This window comes from Meriones unguiculatus, chromosome 6 (genome assembly GCF_030254825.1).
Source record: "Meriones unguiculatus strain TT.TT164.6M chromosome 6, Bangor_MerUng_6.1, whole genome shotgun sequence".
In the NCBI taxonomy this organism is placed as follows: Eukaryota; Metazoa; Chordata; class Mammalia; order Rodentia; family Muridae; genus Meriones; species Meriones unguiculatus.
Window position 1 is genome coordinate 53,165,015 of NC_083354.1, and position 21,321 is coordinate 53,186,335.

General features: G+C 41.6%; 1 pseudogene; it reads left to right on the plus strand.

Moving 5' to 3' along the window:
- The first annotated feature begins 12,014 nt into the window (after positions 1-12,014).
- On the plus strand, positions 12,015-12,770 carry LOC110555741 (large ribosomal subunit protein eL8-like; annotated as a pseudogene).
- The last annotated feature ends 8,551 nt before the right edge of the window (positions 12,771-21,321 follow it).

Sequence of the window (21,321 nt, forward strand, 5' to 3'; positions counted from 1 at the left end):
TGTCCATCTCTTTTGCCTTTCTGAATGACTATTGATGGTCATTACCCGGGGTTCTCCTTCTTGATTAGTTTCCTTAGGTGTACAGATTTTAGTATGATTATCCTATGTTATATGTCTAATATAAACTTATAAGTGAGTATGTACCATGTGTGTCTTTCTGATTCTGGGATACCTCACTCAAGATGATCAATTCTAGATCCCACCATTTGCCTGCAAATTTCATGATTTTCTTGTTTTTAATTGCTGAGTAGTATTCCATTGTGTAAATGTACCTCAATTTCTGTATCCACTCCTCAGTTGAGGGGCATCTGGGTTGTTTCCAGCTTCTGGCTATTACAAATAAAGTTGCTACAAACATGGGTGAGCAAATGTCCTTGTTGTATACTTCAGCAAATGGTCCAAACATGCTGATTGCACCCCGCATGTTTCCTCAGGGATCCAGGCTGACTAAGGTCTATTTTGTTGAATCATGGTCATCAAAACACTTGGCTTCCCTTTCCAGGAAAAAGGAGAGTGAGTGGATTCTCTGTCCCATCCTGGCTCTGAAGTCCTGATATGCTTTGCCTCATAATAGACATGCAGACACTATTTTGCTCCACAACTCTGAACAAGGCCTAGCCATGCAACCACATCTATCTGCATGGGAAACACTACATGCCTCTGTCACTCTCCATATATATAAATCCAGAGCCCTAAAAGCTAATTTAGAAGGCAAGAAAACATCAGCAAATTAATAATACGATGCGTTTTGATTCATGTTAACAAGTATTAATAAAATGTTTTTCTTAAGAATATCTAAACAAAGTGAAACGAAATCACTCCTATATGATTTTACAATGTCTGGTTTTATCAGAGGCAATTTATTTTCAAATGAGTTACTTGTATTTTGTGATCTCTGCAACACTCGCTGTAACATCATATTGGTGTTATGTTATGTATTTTCCAATATCAGTGTAATTAAGAATAACCAGACCATTTCTATTGTTGCCTTTATATGAAAATAAGAGAAACTGTAGCCATAACAAGCTACTTTGCATTTGCTATAAATCCCCATCTTGAAATAATTAAAATATGTCATAATATACTTCTACTCTTTCTTTCTGCACTAACTGTACGAAGAGAAAAAACACAATCACTTATAAAGAACCAAATTTCAACAGAACTTAAATTTACCATTTTTCTCATTAAATCTTGTAATGAAATTATTAGATTATGAATTGTTAAATTTTCTGCTTTTACTATCTGATGCAATTTTTACTTCCTTTGAACTAAAAGTATTCAATAAAAACTTTCCTAAGTTACTGATTTAGAGAAAATAAAGCTCATATATAAAATTTTTTCCTTGGAATAGTTCTGTTCTTTCTCTCTCTCTCTCCTCTCTCTTCACTCCAGGTCACATTTCAGAGGCATGAGAGAAAACAATATTTGTTTTTCCCTCTTGAAAAAAAATTTCTTATCCCTGGAAGAAATTTTAATGTTGTCATAATTTTCTTAGGTTCCTATTATTTTGCCTTATGATAATTTTAAACTGCTGCCAGTCTCTGTAGCACATCACTTGCTCCCTTACAAAGAGATTATGTCCAAAAATAAAATGAATAATTGAACCACAGCTTAATCCTAGTAGCATCTAGTTTCCTGGAACTGAATAGATGCTGGACTTGGTAAGAGTCATCACTTAAGATTTGTAAGAAACATTATGCTATTTTGCTCCTGGTCAGAACATAGTCACTTCTTAAGTAGAGCTTTAAAAATACATTTTTGAGAAATATTCATTTTAAATGGGGTTTGATGTTTAGTTATATATTTTATATTGGAAATTCAGGAAAAACTTAACCTATAATCTATTTCTCTCTCCATTTATTAACTCTGAGCATCGTTTCAAAACTAAAAATTAAATTGTTCTACAGGATGTACATACATTTTAGGGTATCAGAGGATTATCAAAAATATGAGAAAACCTGTCTCCATAGAAAAATTAGTATCTCAATAATCCACATGTCTGCCAGTGACAGCCAACTAACATTTGATTAGCAATAGTAGGAGGTGGGAAGAGTGGTGGAGAGTGGAGAGCCAGATGTCACTGGCTTACAAAGCCATACAACACCAGCTCACACCTGTCTGGCTTTTTATCCTCAATACAGGCTGACTTTGTGCCTCAGTCGTGATACCTCTTGGTTACAAAGTGGCTGATAGTCTTGAGACCTCGCCTATGCTTCCAACAGTAATGGAGAAGAAAGCTATGGTAAAAACTTCTTTTTAAGCAAAGTTTCGCTTTCTAACATGGGAATGCCTTTTCCACAGGCTCCCACTTATTGGGCAAATCTGAGTTTAGTAGACGGCATCAAAGGCAGCTGTGGGGATAGAAAGTGGAGTGCAAAAGATTCAACAAAGAAAGCAATTTCAGGCCAATCTCCCTATGAACATTGATGCAAAAATAGTCAACAAAATACTTGCAAACCAAGTACAGGAACACATCAAAGATATCATCCACTGTGACCAAGCAGGCTTCATCTCAGGTATGCGGGCGTGGTTCAATATATGGAAATCCATCAATGTGATCCACCATATTATAAACAAAGTGAAAGAAAAAAATCCACATGATTATCTCCTTAGATGCTGAAAAAGCATTTGACAAAATACAACACCCATTCATATTTAAAGCCTTGGAGAGATCAGGGGTACAAGGCATGTACCTAAACATAGTAAAGGCAATATACAACAAGCCTATAGCCAACATCAAACTAAATGGAGAGAAACTTAAATCAATCCCACTGAAATCAGGGACAAGAAAAGACTGCCCACTTTCTCTATATCTCTTCAACATAGTTCTTGAAGTCCTTGCTAGAGCAATAAGACAATTGAAGGAGATCAAGGGGATACAAATTGGAAAGGAAGAAGTCAATGTATCACTATTTGAAGATGATAAGATGGTATACATGAGTGACCCCAAAAACTCTACCAGGAAATTCCTACAGCTGATAAACACCTTCAGCAAAGCGGCTGGATACAAAATTAACTCAAAAAAAAAAAATCAGTAGTCCTTTTGTATACAAAAGACAAAAGGGTTGAGAAAGAAATTGGGCAAACAACACCTTTCACAATAGCCACAAAGGACATAAAGTACCTTGGTGTGACTCTAACCAAGCAAATCAAAGACTTTCATGAAAAACATTTCCAGTCTTTGAAGAAAGAAATAGAAGAAGGTATCAGAAGATGGAAAGATCTCCCATGCTCATGGTTTGGCAAGATTAACATAGTAAAAATGGCCATCTTACCAGAAGCAATCTCCAGATTCAATGCAATTCCCATCAAATTACCAACACAATTCTTTACAGACCTTAAAAGAAACATTCTCAACTTCATATGGAATAACAAGAAACCCAAAATCGCTAAAACAATCCTCTACAATAAAAGATGTTCTGGAGGTATCTCCATCCCTGATCTCAAGCTGTGCTATACAGCAACAGTAGTAAAAACTGCATGGTACTGGCATAGAAACCAGCTGGTCAAGCAATGGAATCAAATAGAAGACCCAGAAATAAACCCACACACTCATGGACATCTGATTTTTTACAAAGATGCTCAAACCATACAATGGAAAAAATGGTGCTGGTCTAATTGGATATCTACATGTAGAAAAACGCAAATAGATCCATACTTATCATTCTGCACAAAACTAAAGTCCAAGTAGATCAAAGACCTCAAAATAAAACCAGACACACTAAACCTGTTAGAAGAAAAAGTGGGAAAGAGCCTTGAACTCATTGGCACAGGAGACAACTTCCTGAACAGAACACCAACAGCACGGGCTCTGAGAGCAACAATCAATAAATGGGACCTCGTGAAACTGAAAAGCTACTGTAAAGCAAAGGACACTGTCCTCAGAACAAATCGACAACCTACAGATTGGAAAAGGATCTCCACCAACCCCTATATCTGACAGAATATATAAAGAGCTCAAGAAGTTAAACATCAACAAATCAAGTAACCCAATTAAAAAATGGGTTTTTACAGGATCAGATGAATGGGGAGGAGGTCCCCCTATCAGTGGACTTGGAAAGGGGCACGGTGGAGATGAGAGAGGGAGGGACTGGGAGGGAATGAGGGATCGGGACACGGCTGGGATACAGAGTTAATAAAATGTAACTGATAAAAAAATAATAAAATAAAAAAAAAGAAAACTCAAAAAAAACGGGTTTTTAATTGGACTAAAACAGAGCTAAACAGAGAAATCTCAATAGAGGAACATCAAATAGCAGAGAAACACTTAAAGAAATGCTCAACATCCCTAGTCATCAGGGAAATGCAAATCAAAAAACGACTCTGAGATTTCACCTTACACCATCTGAATGGCTGAGATCAAAAACTCAAGTGACAACACATGCTGGAGAGGATGTGAGAAAGGGGACCCCTCCTCCATTGCTGGTGGGAATGTAAACTTGTACAACCACTCTGGAAATCAATCAGCTGCTTTCTCAGACAGTTAGGAAAAGATATTCCTCAAGCCATACCACTCCTACACATATATCCAAAAGAGGCTCAAGTACACAATAAGGACATTTGCTCACCCATGTTTGTAGCAACTTTATTTATAATAGCCAGAAGCTGGAAACAGCCCAGATGCCCCTCAACTGAGGAGTGGATACAGAAATTGAGGTACGTTTACACAATGGAATACTACTCAGCAATTAAAAACAAGAAAATCATGAAATTTGCAAGCAAATGGTGGGATCTAGAAATGATCATCCTGAGTGAAGTATCTCAGAATCAGAAAGATATACATGGTACATACTCACTTATAAGTTTATATTAGACATATAACATAGGATAATCATACTAAAATCTGTATACCTAAAGAAACTAATCAAGAGGGAGGACCCTGGGTAGTGATCATCAGCAGTCATTCAGAAAGGCAAAAGAGATGGACATAGGAAGAGGGAGAAAACAGGGAACAGGACAAGAGCCTCTGAAAGACTACCCTGCAGAGGGTATGAAAGCAGAGGCTGAGACTCATAGCCAAGCTTTTTGCAGAGTGCAGGGAATCTTATGAAAGAAGGGGAAGGTAGAAAGACCTGGAGGGAGCAGGAGCTCCACAAGGAGAGAAAAAGAACCATAAAATCTGGGCACAGGGGTGTTTTCTGAGACTGATACTCCAACCAAGGACCATGCATGGAGAGAATTTAGAGCCCCTGCACAGATGTAGCCCATGGCAGCTCAGTGTCCAAGAGGATTCCCCAATAATAGGAACAGGGACCATCTCTGACATGAACTCATGAGCTGGCTCTTGGATCACCTCCTCCTGCTGGGGGCAGCAGCCTTACCAGGCCACAGAGGAAGACAATGTAGCCAGTCCTGATGAGACCTGATAATCTAGGGTCAGATGGAAGAGGAGAAGGACCTCCCCTATCATTGGGAGGGGCATAGGAGAAGAAGAGGAATGGATGGTGGGATTGGGATGGGATGAGGGATGGGGCTACAGCTGTGATACAAAGTGAATAAACTGTCATTAATAAAAACAAAAAGTTAACAAAATTAAGGCCTACAATTTAATAGGATAATGAGCTGGTTTATGTATGTCTCTTAGATAATTTCCTTGTAAGCTGAAAAGGTGCATAGCACAGGCTGTGTATGGGCGTGAAACTCTGGTAAGGTTAAACATCAAAGATCACAGGGTGTGAGACACATGATTCCCATATAACAAGAGTGACCGATGTCCCCCTGCTGTCATCTGTTCCCTGTCTATCTGTTCTCCTTCACCCCTCTATGGGCAAGACAAAGTGTATTCCCCATGAAGCTGAGAAACGCTGGAACTCCCTCCATTTCCCATTCTTTCCCAAGGCCCTGACATGGGCTTCAACCATGTCCGTACTCAACAAACATTCTTAGAGGGCACTGCCCCCAACAGTATGTTCATGTGATTTATCAAAACATTTATTAGTATTAAAGACATTTAATCATGGTTGGCCAACACAGCCATCTTTTTCCACGTGACTTCATTTTATGTCGCTTCCCTGTGTGGAAGCAGCACAGGAGAGGCTGTGCGGTACGTTTCCTGTGGGCTTAGTGGTACACGTTAATGATGATGCTGTGGAGGACAGTCAACATGTGCCTGGCTGACTCCTGGAAGCTCGTACAAAGTGAAAGATCTGAGAGAGCACTGCAGAAAGAGTGTCCTGCAGTGCCTGAAGGCAGGGGAGAGCCAGACTGCAAACATGGAGCAGGGGCTGATCTGTGTGATATCCCTGTAATTGCTGAGAATGAAATCAAAAGCAAGGGCAGCAGAGCTCAGCTGCATCTACATAAAAATGCCTCTCTGCTCATGAATAGTTTTAATTATGTTGCTTATGCAGTTATAGAGTTGGCAAGCAATTTTTTTTAAATTGTGTGAGAATGTCACAAAATAAATTACATCATAATTCTTATGTTACAGGGTACACACCCGCACTAATACTGCAGAGCCCATGTAAAAAGGAGCATGCTTCACTGTCCTTCCTTAAGAGTCAATATGTCTATATAAGTTGCCCTCCCAAAATATATTAGATATTTTTACATCCCTGTGACCAAAGTATCTGAGAAGGAGGTCCAATAAAGCCTTTGAACCGCAATGCAATAATGACCAGCCTGGCAAGATATCCCCAGTGGAACAATAGTGGCACTTGTATCTAGGGGTAACCAACAGCTGTTTAATTAGATAAATTATGTTTCGTTCTGTAAACCTAGCCAGCTGCCATGGCTGGAGGGGTCATAGATTCTAGAGGAGAACCTAAAACTGACATTCCATCGAATCAACATAGTTTCTAGCTGTATTCTAAATACTTACCCTTATATCTACCGAGAAGTTTAAATCTCACACCCCATCAAAGAAGTTTCTTTGGGAAGCAGATGAAGACTATCATAGATATCCACAAACTGGTCAAAACGCAGAGAAAAAAAAGTAACCATAGGGGGCCTAGCCCCAATTGGTATATCTAAAACCCAATTCCTACATCTAAGACTGGGGAAGATTGTGTAAGAGGAGACAGAAAGACTGAAAAAGATGGAGGACCAGAATGTCAACTTGATGCATTGTCTTTTTTTTTTTTTTTTAGGTTTATTTACTTAACATCCCATGGATGTCCCCTCCCTCCTCTCCTCCCAGTCTCCTCTTCCCCTCCTTTTTCCTTCCCTTTCCCTTTACTCCAAGAAAACAGAAGCCTCCTCCCCCATATCAACCCTTCCCAACATATCAAGTCATCAGGACTGAGCATATTCTCATCTATGGAGGCCAGGCCAGGCAGTCCTTCCAGGCAGAAGTGATCTAAAAGCAGGCAATAGAGGCCATGTTAGAAACACCCCACACACGCACCAGGTGACCCACATGAAGGCCAAGCCACCCACTGGCCACATATGTGCATGGGGCCTAGGTCCAGACTATGCATGCTTCTTAGACTCTGTCTCAGTCTCTGTAAGCCCCGTGGGTCTGAGTTAGTTGTTTCTGTTGGTCTTCTTGTGGGGTTCCTGTCCTCTCCAGTTCCTTCCATCTTTCCCCTGCACTTCTATAAGACCCTCGAAGCTTCTCCCCATGCTTGGTGCAAGTCCTAGCCTCTGTCTGGATCTGCTGCAGGGTGGAACCTTCTAGAAGACAGTCATGTTAGGGGCCTGTTTGTGAGCATAGCAGAACATCATTCATAGTGTCAAGGGCTAGCTCTCTACTGTGGGGTGGGGTCTCAGGTTGGACCAATCATTGGTTGGACATTCCCCAATCTCTGTTCCATCTTTATCCCTGTACTTGTAGGCAGGGTAATTTTTGAATCAAAGGTTTTGTGGGTGGGTTGTTGTTAAAGCTAAAGTCACACATCAAACCCCACAGGTTAATAGTAGAAGACTTCAACACACCTCTCTCACCAATGGACAGATCATTGACACAGAAACTAAACAGAGAAATAATGAAACTAAACAATGTAACGAGGCAATTGGATGTCTAACAGATATCTACAGAACATTTAACCTAAACACAAAAGAATATACATTCTTATCAGTACCTCATAAAACCTTCTCCAAAATTGACAACATACTTGGACACAAAGCAATCCTCAACAAACACAAGCAAATTGAAATAATACCTTATATTCTATCAGACAAACCATGGATTAAAGCTAGACTTCAACAACAACAGAAACAACAGAATGCCTACAAACTCAAGGAAACTTAATGACCACTGGGTCAGGGAGGAAATAAATAAATTAAAGACTTTCTAGAATTCAATGGAAATGAGGGCACAATATATCCAAACTTGTAGACCACAATAAAAGCAGTGCTAAGAAAAAGTTCATAGCATTAAGTGCCTTCATAAAGAAAGTGGAGAGAGCTCATTCTAGCAACTTAACAGCTCACCTGAAAGCTCTAGAAAAAAAAAAAAAAGAAGCAAACACACCCAAGAAGAGTCGAAGGCAGAAAATAATCAAACTCGGGGCTGAAATCAATAACCCAGAAACAAAGAACAATACAAAGAATCAACAAAACCAAGAGACAGTGTCTTTCAGAAATTGTAAACCAACAGAATCTTACTGTGAAATCTCAATAATATGGTTAACTAAATAGAACTTGCATAATGACTTCACCATTTGACATCCCAATGTTGATGGGGAAATTTTCACAAGCCCCCACCCCTAAATAAGAGCTGCAGGCTGTCAAAGGTTGCTGGGAAGGGGACAATCTGTCTGATAAGCTATCTAATCTCAGTGATCAACCATAAACACATGTACATACAAACAGTACTAAATAAATCTCTCCGTGTGTGTATGTGTGTGTGAGTGTCTAACAATAATTACAGATGAGATCATGAAATCAAGGGAAGTTGAGGAGCACAGGAATAGTTGGAGGGACGAGGAGAAATGACATCAATATTATACTCGCATATTAAATTCTCAATTTTTTTTCATACTCATTAAGTCCAATTTGGTGAGTAAGGAAAGAGAAGGTGACTCTGGAAAGAGTTGGGAAAGAGGGTGAATATTTATAAAACACAATGCATTGTGTGAAATTCTTAAAGAACTAATTAAATCATTTATTTTAATTTTTATTTATTTATTTTACATCCTGGTCATAGTGCCCTCCCTCCTCTCCTCCTGGTCCCTCACCCCCTCCTTGTTTCCCCTATTGTCCCTCTCCTACTCCTCAGAGAAGAGAAGTACCCCTACCCATTTACCCCAGCACATTAAGCTACATCAAGACTGGGTGCATCCTTTTCTCCTGTGGCCTGGTATCATCAAGAGAAAGTGATCGAAAAGCAGGCAACAAGAGACCAAGTCAGAGACAGCCCCCATTTTTTTATTAGGGGACCCATATGAGGACCAAGGTGCCCATCGGCTATATCTGTGTAGGGGGCCTAGGCCCAATCCATTCATGGTCTTCGTTGGGACTTCAGTCTCCACAGATACCTCTGGGCCCTGGTTAGTTGGCTCTGTTGGTCTTGTAGAGCCCGTCTCCTCCAGGTCCTTCTATCCTTCCTCCGACTTTTTTGAAAGACTTCCTGGGCTCCACCCAATGTTTGGTTGTGGGTCTCTGCATCTGTTTCCATCAGATGTGGGGTGGAGCCTCTCAGAGGACAGCATAGAGACACCTTTAATTGTGTCAGGGGTTGGCTGTCTCCCATGGAGTGAGTCTCAGGTTGGGCCAATCATTGGTTGGACATTCCCTCTATCTCTGCCTTATTCTTGGCTCTGCGCATCTTGTAGGCAGAGAAAATTTTGGGTCGAAGTTTTTGTGAGGGGATTGGTATTCCCTCCCTCTACTAGGAGTAGTGTCTAGTTAGAGGGTTGCTTCCTCAGTCTCCATGACCCTGTTACTAGGAGTCTCAGCTAGAATCATCCTCATATCTTCCCAGAAGCCCACCCTGTCATAGGTCTCCAGCTTATCACAGAGAAGTCCCCACCCAAAGTTCTCTTCTGTCTGCAAGCCCTCCATCTTCTGGCCCATGCTCTCACCAGGTCTAATATCAACCCTCAATTTTCTCTGTGCCCCATCTCTTACCCTGTTCCTCTCTTCAACCACTTCCACCATCTATTATATTTCTGCCTCTGAGTGGAAATTAAGCATCTTCCCTTGGATACTTCTTTTTACTTATATTCTTTGGGTCTGTGAGTTGCAATATTGTTATCCTGTACTAAAATTCACTTATAAGTGAGCACATACCTTGTGTGTCTTTCTGGATCTGAGTTACCTCACTCCAGATGATCTTTTCTAGTTCCACCCATTTGCCTGCAAATTTCATGATTTTCTTGTTTTTAATAGCTGAGTATTATTCCATTGTGTAAATGTACAAAAGTTTCATTATCCATTTGTCAGTTGAGGGACATCTAGTTTCTTGCCAGATTCTGTCGATTATGAATAAGCCTGCTATGAACATAGTTGAGCAAGTGTCCTTGTTGTATGGTAGAGAATTTATACCCAGGAGTGGCATAGCTGGGTCTTGAGGTAGAGCTATTCCCAGTTTTCTGAAAGAGCACCAGATTGATTTCCAGAGTGGCTGTACAATTTTGAACTCCCACCAACAATGGAGAAGTGCTCCCCTTTCTCCAAATCCTCGATAGCATGTGCTGCCATTTGTGGTTTTTATCTTAGTCATTCTGATGGGTGTAAGAAGGAGTCTCAAGAGTCATTTTGATTTGCATTTTCCTGATGACTAAGGATGTTAAGCATGACTTTAAGTGCTTCTCAGCCATTGAATATTCCTCTGTTGAGAATTCTCTGTTTAGAGTTGTACCCCATTTTTAATTGGATTATTAGTTAGTTGGTGTTAAATTTCTTGAGTTCTTTATATAGTTGAGGTATTATCCCTTTGTCAAATGTAGGATTAGTGAAGTTCTTTTCTGTGGGCTTAAATTTTTCAAACATCTACTTTATTTAAGGTTCTTAAATGCCTCCACCTTCTTTCCAAACCCCCAACCATAGGTAGGAGATTAGTAAGAAAGGGGGCTGTAGACCTCCTTTAGCTACTTCCTGCTGATTGGGGTTGTTATGTTCTTTGGGGATATACCAGTCTCAGTTGTCAGGTTACCAGCACCCCTGTCAAACAGCAAAGCACTTAGCAGCAATGGTGGCACCACTCAGCAGAAGTGGAAAGACTTTGCCCAAATGACAAGAGTCTGCTGAGGTGGCAAAACTCCACCTAAGCAGCACGAGAAGTTCTCTGAAGAGGTTCTCTTTGCAAAACCAGCAAAGCAATGTGAACCCTTGCAAAGCATGGAGAGGCAAAAAGCATTGTCTCCCTGTCTGTGGGCTTCTACTTATCCTGTCTCAGAGTCCACACAAGGATACTTCCAACTCTCAAAAACCATGCCCCTCATACAAGGTCGTTTCCAGCTGACAAACATCATGTGCCTTTTCACAGGGCAGTTTTTCATGGGTGAATATTCCCACATCCCACACTTGGGACCAATACAAAAACATATTTACATGATACAACTGAGTTTCCAAAGAAATCAGAAACTCCCACTTTACTTTTCCCAATCTGTAGGCTGTCGTCTTGTTCTATTGACAGTGTGCTTTGCCTTACAGAAGCTTTTCAGTTTCATGAGGTCCCATTTATTGATTGTTGATCTTAGAGCCTGAGGTTTTCTTTCTTGCAGCTTGTTTATATGGTGAATTATGTTGATGGGTTTGTTTTTGTTTTCTTGATGGATTTTTTAAATACTGTACCACTGCTGCATGCCTGAGATGAAGCCTACTTGATCATGGTAGATGATATTTTTGATGTGTGTCTTAACATCAGCCCCATACACATTTTTATAATTAATGATTGATCCAGAGTGTAATATGACAGAAAGATGGCATTCTGGAAGGGGACAAAATATCCATTGAGAGACAGCCAAATGGAGGCTTCATATATCAAAATCTTGCATCACATAGACTAGAAAGCTGGGGAGAGGGGGTATTCCAGATAACTGTATCAGAAAAATTATGTTAGTCACAAAAGTACAGGTAATGAAATGAATGATATTTTGAAAATGTGAGGCCTCTTCTAGCCCAGCAAGATGCCCAAAAGAAAGAAGGGCAAGGAGAAGAAGATGACTCCGACCCCAGCTGTCCTGAAGAAACAGGAGGCAATCCCCAAGAACATCGGCATTGGCCAGGATATCTGGCACAAAAGAGATCTTGCATGCTTAGTCAAATCAGCGGAAAAAGGTCATCCTCTGTAAGCATCCCAAAGTATCTCCTGCCATTAACCAGTTCACCCAGACCCTGGACCAACAGACAGCTATCCAGCTGCTTAAGCTTGCCCACAAGTACAGGCCACAGACAAAGCAGGAGAAGAAGCAGAGGCTGCTGGCCCGTGCTGAGAAGAAAGCTGCTGGGAAAGGAATCATCCCCACCAAGAGACCAGCTCTCCCTCAAACAGGGGGCAATACAGTCACCACCTTCATGGAGAACAAGGAGGTTCAGGTTCAGATAGTGGTGACTGCCCATGATGTAGACCCCACCGAGCTGGTGGTTTTCCTACCTGCTCTGTATCAATGGACAGGGTCCCCTACAGCATCATCAAGGGAAAGATCAGGCTGGGGCGGATGGTCCACAGGAAGACTGGCACCACTGTCGCCTTCACACAGGTTAACTCAGAAGGCAAGGGTGCTCTGGCTAAGCTGGTGGAGGCTATGAGGACCAATTTCAACGCCAGATGAGGTGAGATCTGCCACCACTGGGGAGGCAATGTCCTGGGTCCTAAATCTGTGGCTTGCATTGCCAAGTGGAGAAGACGAAGGCTAAAAGAACTTGCCACTAAACCGGTTTAAATGTACACTGCTAAGTTTTCTCTGCATACATACAGTTAAAAAAAAAAAAAAGTGAGACCCTAATCGCTGCCAAGCAAGACACGGCATGCAAAGAGACAGAGAGGGCAGAACCCACAGGCTCAACACAGGCTCAACAGCTCACAGGCTCAACTGTGAGCTTGGGCTCACAGCCACCCTCACATTTATGTGACATGTTTCCGTAAAAGTACAAGATGACCAAACCTTTTCTCAATCGCCAACAATATGAAACATTCTTAACGGTTCTACGAAAGTCCTGATCACCTTTCTGTCTCCCTCAGAAAACAGAATTACAAAATCATTTTCATGGGCAGATCACCAACGATGTGATGAAAATGTGGCAGTGAAAGGTATGTAGTGTTTTATCTGGAGCTCCAATAAGGCATCATTTCTGTTTTGCTTTGTTTTGTTTTGTTGTGTGTTCACCTGTTAAGAGTATACAGTATGAAGGGGTTTCTTCCTTAATCTAAGTTTTCACTTTTGTAAATATTTATACATTGCAGGATATTTGATTCTATTGTGAACCCTGAGATTGTGAACTGTAAAAAGGTGTTGTTTGGTGTGGTCTGTCCCTAACACATACCTTTAATCCAAGAGCTTTCTGTACATGGGAAAACTTTAATAAAGTTAACCCTAGGTCAAGAGGTGGGGCAAGAAACCAGCTGACGGGGATTAAGTAAAAAGGCCTCTCTGAGCCAGCAAGTTTTCACCCTAGCCTCTGACTCCTGAGTCTTTGTTGGGAAAATTAAACAATTTGGGATATCCTTTATATATATAACAACGTTTGTATTCATGATCTTGTACTATTGTGCGGAAAGTAGAACAAAAGATGGAGAGCCATTGCCAGATGTGTGAGACTTCTGTATCTCCTGTTTCTCTCTCATCGCAGCCCTGTGGCTCGCTTAGTGACTGTGCTCAGTGAAGGTAAGAGCATGGGAACCAGTGTATGAACACTGCTGCCTCTACAAACGAGAGGCCTCTCTTATTCCAAAGCTGTGCTTCCTCTTATGACAGGTCTGCCTCAAGTTCTGCCAAGCCAGACATCAGACTTGAAAACAACCTGAACTTAAGTCTTCCGCTCTTCACTGTGACTGATTTCTTTGTTTGTGTGTTTCAGTTTCAGGGCTTTGCTTTTTTAAAGAGAGGCTTTAGGCTCACAACAAAATAAGTAGGAGTTACAAAAAAGTAGAAGTTACAGCACTCAGTGTTCCTCAGCCTAGTGTTACATTTTTACAACTTATGAGCCCATATTGACCCAGTTTCATCTTTTGGCATTTCTGATTTACTTTAAGGTTCACATTTTTTTTACTGAGAAGTATTAATTGTTCATATAAATGCAGTTTAGTGATATGTGTCCACACATGGGCCAGCACACACTAATCAAATTCAATCTCTTTTCATCTACAACACCCAAACGCATTTTCCCATCTTTCGCAATTACTGTTCTATTTCAGATTAACTTAGTTTCTATGAGGTAAAGCATGCAGTGAATGTTGTCTTTATACTTTTGGTTTGTTTCACTTAGCACAGTGGTTTCCAGTCATATCCACTTTATTTTAAATGAAAGGATTTCACTTTTGGGGCTGAATAAATAATATTCCTAGAGTTGTCTGTACTTCACTTATTTTATCCAATGGCTCTAGGTTGGTTCCATGTCTGTTAGTGTTGTATAAACTATGAATTTGAACAAATGTATCGTAATTCGAGTTGGTCATTATCTAATCTTGTGAGGCATTTTCACTACACTAAAAATTCTCTTTTCTCTCAGTTTATCTTTCTCTTCTTACCAATCTCTTGGCAACCATGGATCTTTTTTATTATTGCCATTTTTATTATTGCCATCTTTTTATTATTGCCACCCTTTCTTGAAAGTCTGAGGCTGGAGCCAGATGGGCAGAGACTTCCCTGATGGACTCTTTTCTCTTCTTCATGTGCACTTAAGCTTCCCTCATGGTTTTCCAGTTTATTTTCTTTTAATACTAGATAACAGATACAGCCTTGGTGTGCCACAGTTTACCCACTAACTTACTGATAAGCATTTTGATTGCTTTCAACTTTGGTTAACTGTGAATAAAACTGTTCTAAGCATCTATGTGTAGATTTTGTGGGGGCAGTTATTAATTCCTTTAGGCAAATACTAACAAAGACAATTGTTGACAAGAGAGTTTAGTTTCATAAGAAGCTATCAAAACTTTCAGTGTAAAGAGAATGCCTCAAGGAGACAAAAATAAACTTGGGAGAAAGGACAGTCTATCAAATGAAAGGTGCTTGGAAAACTCCTCTCTCCATGAAGATGATTAAAACTCAATCCCTGCCTCTTGCCTTCTACAAAAAGTCAGCTCACAAAGAATCAAAATATGAAACTACTAGAACAAAACACCTCAACATGGGGACAAGTGACGATTTTCTAGATCAACCAAGAGCACTATAGACAAATGGCGTTTCAACAAACTAGAAAGAGCCGCATAACCAAGGAAACAAGCCGCAGAGCAACCGAAAAGAAAAACAATTAAGGCATCACGGCTGGGGAGACAGCTCAGCAGTGAACAGTGCCTCTTTTTCTTGCACCAGATTTCTGTTCCCAGCACCCACATCAGGAGGCTCACAACCTCCCGTAACTCCAGCTATAAGGAGTCCATAGCTGTCTTCTGGAGTTTGCAGTAATCTGCACCTGTATGTGCATATACCGATACAGACACACATGCGTATATATGTAATTTAAGATTAAAAAGATAAATGAAAAAATAAGGAATGATCAATAAACTGTGATAGATACGTATTTATGTTCATATACTTATGAGCATAATTTAACCTATAAAAAAGAATGTCTTTTCCCTTAACTACAGTTTCCATGGTGTTAGTTACCCAGAGTCAGCTATGATCTGAAATTATTAAATGAAAAAGATACAATAAGTAATTCATAGGTTATAAAATGAGGATGCCACCTCTGTGATTGAAGGTGACAGCTTAGCTAAGATGACAGAAATAAGCACCTGCTTATTTCCCGTGCTACCTGTCCCTGCTCTGGTCCCCTGCTTCTTAACAGGGACAGGCCTCATTGCTTCAATATGACCTTAATCCTCCTGCCTCAGGACTTCCATAATTGTTGAAGCAATTTTCCTCCTGGGCACATACAGTGAAGCTGGCCTTGCCTCAAATGATGCCTTCCAACGGCAGCCTGCCCAATTCCATAACTCCTCCAAAACTTCAATTCTGTAACAGTCTGCCCTACCCAAGTGTGAAGATGCCATTCCTAGAACTAGACCTTCTACCATATGGACTAGACCCATAGCTCAGTGGCACTAAAAGAGGTCTGTGTCCAGTGTGCAATTTGGGGGATGTGCAATAGGCTTCAGGCGGAGGCACCTCTGCTAAGCTTTCCTGCTCTGATGAGCAGCTGGGGCGTAGCACTGCCTGGGGGCCTTATTTCATGGTTACCTTCTCAACAACCTACCAGGGTCCTTCAAGGGCAACCCTATTTTACAGAAGTACATATTGAGACCCAGATGGCCTAAGTGATTTGCTCAAGGTGGAACAGCTGGTAATGTTCAGACAGACAGGCAGGAAGAACTTGCATTGGACCCTGTTCTCTTAATTATGAAATGGCAGTGAGAATGACAACCATGATTGATCTCTCAGTTATTTGGGGCCAAAGCCTGTGCTAGGCAATGGGACACATTTCTCCCACTTTCTTCAAAGAGCTCTTGCAAGGGTGGGCATGTGTTGGAGCCTGAGATATGAATGGAGAATCTGTAATATGGAAAAAAGCAAATACTATGTGTGCCAATGGTGGGGTATCATGCACATGCAGAAGCTGTGGAAATTGCAGCCAGTTAGGGAGTAAAAGCAGGTATCTTTGCTTCTTCAGATAATTTCTTGCTGATGTAAAATAGAACTGAGTCTTGAGAAAAGGCAAACAGAAAGGTTTGAAGGCCCTGTTCAGTCTTCGTGCTGTGTCCGTGTTCTTTACAGCCATTTTCAGGGTATCACACTGTCTTCGCACTCTTTGAACAAGAAACTGGAAGTTCAGAGACATACAGAGGCCAAAGGCAGCTCACAGATTGAAAGGTGAATTTGAACATAGCTATGTACGGCCAAGCCAGTGGCCTCTCCAGCACCCAAGTCTGCCTTTTCTTTAAGGCCGTTATCACCTGTGTGAGGGACCACCTTGCAGGACCTGGAAGCAGAGAGAGCCCCACGATGCTTACATTTTGAGCACTGCCTCCCTGCCTCCCACCTCTTTCTTCTTCCTCCCACCCAACCACAGCTGGTTCATTGTACCAGACCCATGATTCATTGCCACTGGTGTTCAAGCCTGAGCTCAGCTCCCTGGGGACCATGTTTGAGGAGCTCAGTAACTCAGGGCCTCCACTCTAAATTCCTATTAAGCACTCTAGATTTAATAGCTGCTATTAATACAAATTATGCTTCATTAAGCATGAAGCTAAGGAGAACACGGCTCGAAGGATCCAGTTCAATACCAGGCTGAAGGACAAACAGAACAGCTATTTTTAATCCTGGCAATGTCAGCGGGGAGAGAGCAGCCTTCCACTGTGTGTGCCTGTCACTGCTACTGCAAATTGAGTTTTTCACAACTTCAGGTAAACATCCCTTGTTTTCAGCTCACTGCATGGGATGGAAGTAAACATTTCCCGCCCTTGAGGGGATGGATGGTGGCTGATGAAGCTTTTTCCTTCCTGAAACTTGTCCCTACAGAATATGAGGAGGTACAGGAAGGAAGAACCTACCAGAAGGTGTCCTCATAGAGCTTGCTGTTAGGAATCTCACTGAGGCTTGCTGCCTACCTTGGTGGAGGCTCTAGCTCCTCCAGGCTTAGGAGAATAGCCATGTGTGATGTTTTGAAAGGGAATAACCCCCCTAGACTCATTTGTTTGAGTACTTGGTCCCCAGCTGGTGGGGCTGTGTGGGAAGGATTAGGAGATGTGACCCCATGGGAGGAGGTATGTCTGAGAGCCAGCTTTGAAGTTTCAAAACCCTTGTGCCATTCCCAGAGTTCCTGTTCTCTGCTTCTCCCTGTGTGTATATGGATGTGAGTGCTCAGCTGCTGCTTCAATGCCACGTCAGCTTGCCTGCTGCCATGCTCTGTGCCATGAGGGTCATGGATGTAAACCGTCTGAATCTGTAAGCCCCAAATAAACTCTTTCCTCAATAAGTTGTCTTGGTCATGATGTTTTATCACAGGGGAAAAAAAAAAAACAAAAACCAAAAAACCTAAGACATCATCCTTGACACATTGTCCTCTCTGTTACGTATAGACTGTGTCATCCAAAGCCATCTCAAGAGGAGGCAAAAATCACCATTCTTCAGGAACAGGAGTCAGAAATCATTTTCTTGTAAAAAGCCAGGTGATACATAGTGTAGGCTTTGCGGCCTCTACAGTGATTATTTGGCTCTGCCACTGACACACAAAACTAGCTGTAGACTACAGATAAAAAAATGTGTGCGGTTATATTTAATAAAACTTTATTTACCAAAAGTTAGTATGAGCCACATTTGCCCATACCTCTCACTTCTGATTCTTTTTTTTTTTTTTTTTTTTTTTTTTTTTTTTTGGCAACTCAAAATTTTTTATGCTGAGTATACCAGTCTTTGCTGAGCATCCTTAAGATATGTCTGTTCTCTACAAAGCAATGACATTGCCAACCACCTGGGGTGGGGTCAGGGGAAGCCTTCTGGAGCAGCATCATGTCACTACTGCATCTGGATTGGCCGAGGTTGTTTCTTAACCCCAATGTGCTTAGCCAAGCCTGTATGGTATTCATGGGTGCTATGGGCAAGCAGGACTTTTGTGGAAGAGTCCTGCTGCATTCTGCTTGCTACATCTTAGATTCAATGTGATCATTTTTATCTGTTCTAGCATCTGAGCATGCCCGCACTGCAAAGACTTCCAGTGATATGGGTCCCAGCCTGTGTTAGGTTAGACATTTGTTCAGCTGATCTCCATTCCCACCCCATTTTGAGAAGCGCTTTGAGCTGTGAGTACAATTAAGAAAGAAGAGGCCTAAAATGGCATGGCTGGCGTGCTTTCTTCCTTAAGTACAAGATGGCAGAGCTCCTTCCAAGAGTTTATGAGGAGCAGGATTTGTATCATCCATCAACAAAAGGCATTTCAGAAACAGAATACTTGAATAAGAAGCCAGGGTAAAGGCAGGGGCTTTCTAGGATGCAAAACTAGCTAAGAGTAAAATAAGAATAAAACCATAACTGGGGAAGAAGGGGTTATTTGCTATTAAACAGAACCACAAATTAGCATGTAACTTTAAAATATCTGGGCTCAACTTCCTCGTAAACAGCAAGGTCAAACACAGGTCATTCTCACAGGTAATTAATCCCTCATCAACGTCATTCACCATTAATAGGACAGCTGCATATATGTTTGCCTTAAGTAATTTTTCTTCACAGTCCTCTAAGGGCTACAAAATCATCATAGAGAATGACCTGGAAGACGCAAAGGGAAGCAAGTTCTTCCCTTTGGGAACGGCAGACCTGTTAAGGAGAACGTCGATGAGGCCACTCAGTGTAAATGAAGAACACATGCTGTACCCTATTGCCTCAGTTAATCTGCCATCTTGGAAGGCTCTGCTCACTCTTCCAGTGTGGTAGCATTTACACATGGCTGAGGCTGAGAACAGCTGTTAGCATCCACAGCTCTGTTGGCTTTCCTGGCCTTCAGACTACCAAGGAGATTTGATCAGGTCCAGCTGGGCTAAAAGAGGCAATGATGAGATCTTCCTAGCCTTACTCTGCCTAACAAGAAAACACTAAAGCAAAATCCAAAACTAGGAAGTCCAAAAACTCTCTCTCTCTCTCTCTCTCTCTCACACACACACACACACACAATCACAAATATTTTTATTGATCCTAGTAGCACCTCATCTTCATGATATTTTTCAGAAAGGATTCACACCTAAGCTTAGCAGTTAACACAGACCAAGTTAAATGCAGGTATAATGCTTCTGGTTCATGGGCATAGGAGCCAGAACAGATATGTTGGTAGGTGAGGAACACACAGAATCTAAAAAGGCTTTCTCAACCTCTGGGAGGTTGGTGTTAGCAGCAAGTCTTGAGTTTCTTTTACTCAACAGACAAGAGAACAGGTATTGATCAGTTTCATTGCAAAGGACCAAAGGAAAACATTCTGGAGTGTGGCCAGGTTGACAGGAACTTGCCTGTGCTTCTTGTGGCCGCTAAGGCTGAGGAAGATGGCTCTCTTCTTAGCACAGGCTGTATATAACCCACTGGCGATATTTTGCCCACTCTTACTGTAGGCTACAGCAGTCTCCCTAAACCAGCATGACTAAGACCTCACTCACCATTGCTGAATAGTTCTCTCCCCTACACCCCGCGGTACTTACAGCTTTAAAGCTAAGTAAACTGTTGGTTTACCTTTGCCAACATCTGCTGTGAGCTTCATCATTTACAGGCAATTAGCGCAAATGTGCCCCCTCCATTTGGCAGCCATTGTGGAGCTACGCACAATAATAACTCCTTCAAGTGGGCAAGGGACATGTGGAGGCTGGGGGACAATGTGCTGCTTCAGCAGACGACAGCGTCTTGGTGGCTCTGAGCTCAAGTTGCTGAAAGGAGAGAAACGTCACAAGCTGAAGGATGTAGGCTGCTGCCTCACATGAGGGGGATAGGGGTCGTATGAGTACCCCGAGCGTTTTACTTAAACAGCAGCTGACGAAAGCTAGGGAGACAAAAATCAGCCAGCTGAAGTATCCCTATCGGAAGCCACCCTCTAATATCCTTAAGGAAAAAAAAAATGTCATCAGTAAATGCATAGAACGTTTTCTATGCATTTAAAAAAAATAAAACAGAGTAGAAAAGAAAAAAATTATAAAATATGGTGTTTGAGATGTTGAGTTAAAACCCTTGGAAAAACTGCTAGTGGGAAAATTGTACAAAACTTTTTTTTTTGGCCTTTAGAAGGTAGAAAAGTGGACTGAAGAAAAAAAAAAAAAGGCTTTGAATAAAAGCTTTGAAACGCCACCATCTCAACCCCAAACCTGACCCAGCCGACCTCGGAAAGCTAATGATGAGCCCAGACTCGCAGATGCAGCTAAACGTATTGTGTACCTAGTGTCATGACTTTTTGTAAAATGTGCCACCCAGAGGAGAGGAATAGGAAAGACTGCCTGTCTCCCCGAACTTCCTGCGTCCCATTGCACGCCTGTGGATGTTCATCTATTTCCACCCAGCAATCAGAAAGGTTCACTCCGTATCCGCCCCTTTCAAGTAGTAAACCACATTTCAGTCAACGAATGCAAGCATGACCCAGACTTAAACATGGGCATCCTCCTCGGCTGCTATAGACAGCTGCTGCAAAGCTTAAGAAACAAGTTTTGGCACCGGAGGTTGATGTTGAGATGCATAAGTCTAGCTGGGCTACAGGATCTGCCAGGGCAGTCGCCCACCAAACATCAGCGAGCAGAATGTTCAGGGATCCTGCTCAGAGCTTAGGAGGTAACTCGCTGAGATTGTTTATCTGCATCTTTTTCTAAGCTTCGTT